The sequence below is a fragment of the Elephantulus edwardii genome, unplaced genomic scaffold (genome assembly GCF_000299155.1).
Source record: "Elephantulus edwardii isolate Elephantulus edwardi_28Jun2011 unplaced genomic scaffold, EleEdw1.0 scaffold00133, whole genome shotgun sequence".
In the NCBI taxonomy this organism is placed as follows: Eukaryota; Metazoa; Chordata; class Mammalia; order Macroscelidea; family Macroscelididae; genus Elephantulus; species Elephantulus edwardii.
This window is the reverse complement of record NW_006399883.1, coordinates 1,522,934-1,528,904: the sequence shown is the minus strand read 5'-3', so window position 1 is coordinate 1,528,904 and position 5,971 is coordinate 1,522,934.

Sequence of the window (5,971 nt, the reverse complement as noted above, 5' to 3'; positions counted from 1 at the left end):
GATCGATTCTGTGAGTGGAGTGGTGGGAATAAATGTGTTTGAGACAGCGAGGTTGGCACAGGATAGAACGGTGTTTAGGGCTCTTGTACATAGGGTCACTATGAGTCGCAAACGACTCGATGGCACATAGCAACAACAACAATGTGTCATGAGTCACTTGAGACCTATAACAACCCTATGTAAAGCAGCTCTGAAATGTTCTTTGTCCTGAGTCAATCTCACTAATTCCTACACACTAACCCCCACTGTCCCAGATACTTTATCAATCCATCTCATTCAGGGTATTCCTCTCCTGCACAGTCAGTCCACCTTTCTAAGCATGATGTCCTCCTTCCCAGACCAGTATCCTCTGGCCATGTGCCCAAAGTATGTGAAGCAGAGCTTCAAAATCCTAGTCTCCAAGGAAATACTTGGTTTCACCCTCTCCAAGACAAATGTTTGTTTTCTTGGCAGTCCATAGAATGTTCAAGACTTTTCTCAAGCACCACAACTCAAAGGTATCAATTCTACTTGTCACCCTTACTCTCTGACACATAACAAGTAAATGAGAAAATCATGGTCTGGATTAGGTGCACCTTTGTCTCTCGACTGACATCATTGCCTTTCAGCACTCTGGAGAGGTCCCTGGCAACGGACTTTTCCCAGTGTAATTTCTGTTTTGATTTCCTGACAGCTGGTGTTAAGAGTGTTGATTGGGAGACGAGTAAGTTATAATTGTTAACAACCTCAATCTCTTTTCCATCTATTATCATGCTGCCAGTTGGCCCAGTGGTGAGACTCTTTGTCTTCCTGATGTTGTGCTTCAGGTGTTATTGAAGACCTGCAGCAAGCACTTCGGGTCCTCTTCAGTTTCAGAAAGTAAGGTTATGTCATCTGCATATGTTGTTGATGAGTCTTCCTACAATCTTGATGTCACATTCCGCCTCATAAATCCCTGCTTCCTGAATTATCTGTTCTGCATCCAGATTGAAAAGTTATGGGGACAAGATCCATCCCTGATGCACTCCTTTCTTGATTTTGAACTCTGCGCTTGTTCTGTTCTGAGTATTGCTTTTTGGTCCAAGTATAGGTTTTGCATAAGCACATTCAAGTGTTCTTGGATTCCCATTTTTCTCAAGGTTAGCCACAGTTTGTTGTGATCCAGAGAAAGAAATTATTTTGCATAATCAATGAAACCTATACAGACATTCTTCTTGTACTCTGTGCTTTCTGACAAGATCCATCTGTCATTGGCAATCATGTTTCTAGTGCCATGACACTTTTGAGACCCAGCTCATGCTTCTAGTAGTTCTCTGTGAATGTACTGTTCCAATCCATTTCTAGATAACATTCAGCAGGATTTTGCATTTGTGTGATATTGTTTGATATTTTTCACACTCTGTTGGTTCGCCGTTTTTCTGAATGGGAATAAATATGAATCTCTTCCAGTGAGTTGGCCAAGTAGTTGTCCTCCAGATTTCTTGGCACAACTTTGTGAGCACACCTAGGACAGCATCTGTTTGCGGAAATGCATCAATCAGTAGTATTCGATCAATCCCTGGGACTTTATTTTTAGCAGCCTGAACTTCTTTCTTCATCACCTTTTCCTCTTGATCACCACCTTTACCTCTTGATCACATGTTATTTCTTGAAATTTTACTGTGTAAGCCAATTCTTTTTGGTACGAGGACTCTGTATGCTCCTTCCATCTTCTTTTAATACTTCCTTAATCATTCAATACTCTGCCCATATCATCCTTATGCATTGCAACTCATGGCTTTTTATATAAGTTTTTGTTAAGTGCCATCAAGTCAAATACTGCTCACAGTGATTCTATGAATAATAAATCTGAACTCTGCTATCCTGTGTCTTCCTAATCATTCCAACACATATGATTCCATAGCCACAGACACTGTGCTTATCCATTTCATTGAAGGTCTTCCTCTTCTTTTCTGTCCCTCCCCCTTTTAAAGCAGTATGTCACTTTCAAAACAGTATGTTCCTTCCCAAGGAACAGCCAATTCTAATACAATGCTGAAAAAGAAGAGCTGAACAGAAAATTTATTGAAAGCAGCTCTGTAAGACAAAGCAAGTGACTACAACAGAATGTATTGAGACCTAGAATTAGAGAATAAAGAGGGAGAAAAAACCCTCACTATTTCTCAATCTGAAGGAACAGTAAAACAAATTCAAGCCTTGAGTTGCATAGTATCCATAGGCATACTATGGGGGAAATCTTGAATGATCCTGGAAACAGCAAAAGAACATAGGTGGAATACATAGAATCACTGCATAAAATTGCATGACACTGAGTTCTTTCAGAAAGTAAACAGCTTGACAATGACCAAAGATGACAGAAGAAGTATTGATGCTTTTGATTTTTGGTGACAGTGAAAAGTATTTAACATACCACGGACCACGAATAGAACAAACTGGTTTATCCTGAAAAGAGTTAAACTAGGGTATTCCCTGGAGGCAAAAAGTTTGAAGCTCAATCTCACATTCTTTAGCAACTTGCCAGGAGGGACAATCCCTGGAGAAGGAACATGCTTGGAAGGATGGAGGGACAGTGCAAGAGAGGAAGACCTCAGATGAGATGGATTGACATAGTTACCGAGGTCATGGGTGTAGGTATTTTGGAGATATTAAGATTGACTCAGGGTAGAATAGAGTTCAGAACTATTGTACATAGGGGCTACTATGAGTCGTTGATGACTCAATGTCACATAACAACAACAAAATCTGATCAAGATTCAATAGTTAAGGAAGGAATTCGAGCTTCACTGGCATTGTCAAAAAAACAAAACCCTGTAAATTAATGGGATAACAATTGGTATGTTTCAAATGAGAAATGGACCCTTGGACATGTTCACCAGCCCATGCCAGGATCTTTAGAGGATAACTGCCTGGCCAACTGACTGGAAGAAATCCATATTTTTTCCCATTCCCAAGAAAGGTGTTCCAATAGAATATGAAAATTATTGAAAGTTAATATCACACGCAACCAAAATACTACTGAAGAACATTCAAAACTGGCTTAAACAATACATGGAGAAGTAAGTGTGAGAAGATCAATCTGATTTTAGAAGAGGCCGTGATACCTGGATATCATTGCTGATATCAGGTGGATCCTGGCTCAAAACAAAGACTATGGGTATAATGTCTATGTGTGCCTAATCGACTGTGCAAAGGCATTTGAAAGTATAGATCGTAACAAATTATAACTAACATTGGGAAGAATGAGAACCGTAGACACTTAATTGTGCTCTTGCAAAACCTATACCTAAACTGAGAAACTGTTGTGCAAACAAAACAAGGAATGCTTCATAATTTAAAATTAATAAAAAAGTGCTTCATTGTTTTAGCCTTTCTCTATACCTTTTTAATGTGTTTGTTGAGCAAATTATTTGAGAAACTGAGCTCTATGAAGAAGAATATGGCATGAATATTAGAGGAAAACTCATCAATAACTTTAGCTATTTGGATGATACAACCTTGCTTGCTGAAAGTGAGAACTTGAAGCACTTGTTGCAGAAGGTTAAACACTGAAGCCTTCAAAATGGATTGCATCTCAATATCAAAAAAATATTCCACTTAACTGGATTAGTAGGAAACATCATAATTATGTATTTTATCTTTCAATGTGGCTTTTCTAGACACTTAACTTGTCTCTTCCATGTGGATGGGGAGGAATATGTGAATAGGATATGTTAACCTATCTACAGGGTACTGGCTAGCTCATCATTGGTCAGACTCACCAATCTACAAGGGATTGTTTAGTCTCACCAAAAATTTGAGCAGTTCTAAGAGCATATTAAACTTTCCTCATCAGCAAAGATAATAAAAAGAAGTGGTAAGAGAATATAGGACACCCTTTAGGATGAGATATTCTTGCTCCAGCTACATCTATAGCAGAGCAGCCATTGCCAAAACAGAAGAACAGATAGAATTGACATGAGATGGCATTGGACGATTACTGCCCTTCCACCCTAAGACAGCACCAGGTCAAAGATAAGAGCCTTTCCCACGTTGATTCAACAATTTGTGCAAGGTGAGAGAGCCATTGCTGGTAGAACTGAGAACTTAAAAATACTGGTGTAAAGCAGTGAGGTTCAAGACTGAGGTGCTTGCATGCAGATTTTGGAAGCTCTCCTGACCCTGTGTAGTCTGTGAGTTATCATATCAGATCTTGTATCCAGTTAAGCAATTAGATTGTTGTTGATATGAATAGAAGAAGGTACAGAAGCAAAGGGGACAAGTCTAACCTTATGGAAATTGGTTTTGTATTATTGATATTATTAATAGGGACAGTTACCCTTTGTGATGTTGGCAAAGGTCAGAGATGGCTGTCTCCATGTGGTCCTTGGTTATTTCACAGATAGATTCAGAAATGGCATTCAATGGTTCCAAACAAACAGAAATGTGGTATTATGTTAGAAGTTAGGGCTTTGGGAAGTGTAGCTAAAATGTCTACTCTTATTGTATCTAAGATGGAGGGGAAAGTTAAACTACTTTTAGACTGAGGCCATATACATATGAATGACATAAGTTAAGGGTGCAGAATGAAGTTGAAAATATTAATTTATTGAAAAGTTTATATGTCAAGGTTTTTGTTATTTAACATGTTTGTTTGAATATTGCTGCTTCTAGTCCCCACTTTCTACCATGGGAATTGGTTTTGTGATATTGATGCTTAACAACAACAGGATAGTTGCTCTTTGTGAAATTGATAAAGGTCAGATATAGCTGTGTGCACATGGCCCTTGTTCTTTTTACAATGATGGATGGAGAAAGGATTATGAATGTGAATAATTTCATCTTCTTAGATCCACAATCAATGCACTTGGTACCAGCAGTCAGGAGATCAGGAGACATATTGCACTGGGAAAGTCTAGTCAGGAACATCATCAACATATTGGGAAAAATTGATGTCAGTTTGAAGACAAAGGTGTACTAGATTCAACCCATGGGTTTTTAGTCACTTGTTATGTTTCTAAGATCTGGACAATGAATAAGGAGAACAGAAGATGAATTGGGACCATTGCATTGTGATATTGGAAAAGAGTGCTGAATATCTTATGGAGTTCTAAAAGAACAAACAGATGTGTCTGGAGAAGGTTCAGTTTAGAGTGCTCTTTGGAGGCAAAGATGATGAAGCGTGTTGCTAGGAGAAGACATTGCTTGATAGGAGAATCATGCTTGGAAATGTAGAGAGATGGCAAAGGATAGGAAAACCTTCAATCACATAGATTAACATAGTGACTGCAACAAAGGCCTTGAATGTGTCAGAGATTGTGAGGATGGCACAGAGTAGGACAGGTTTAGATCTGTTTTTCATAGAGTTGCAATGAATTATATTGGACTCGATGATACCTAACAAAAACAACCACAATTAAAAGAGTAAAAACAAACTTAGTAAATATTAAGTCATTTATTGCACATGAAAATTATATGCTAAGTCATAACTATTGTATTCCATAAAGGTAATTTTAAGTAAATCTTTGAAAATAAATTTAATTTTTTAAAGAATTTTATCATTTTAACATACTGGGAAAGAAAATGATTGTCACTAATCAATAGATTAGGAAATTGCAAATAACTAGTTTGATAGAATGGAGACTTATTATACTTTGAGCATTAGTAATTTGTTATCATCACACTCATAATATGCTCTTAAGAAAGATTACATCTCAAAACCAAAGAAACAAAAGTCCTTAGTACTGGACCAGTAGATATTATGGTAATTGGACACAAGATTGAACCTGCCAAAGATTTCATTTTACTTGGATTCACAGTCAGCACCTTGTATAATAGCCATCAAGAAATCAAATGTGGAGATGTATTGGAAAAAATGTCTGTAAAAGACCTTTATTAAGTGCTAGTGAGCAAAGATGTCAGTTTGAAGACTAAAGTGCACCTGATTAAAGCAGTCATCAGAATAGAGCAAAGAAACACTGTTGTTGTTATTATGTGCCGTCGAGTCGCTTGCGAC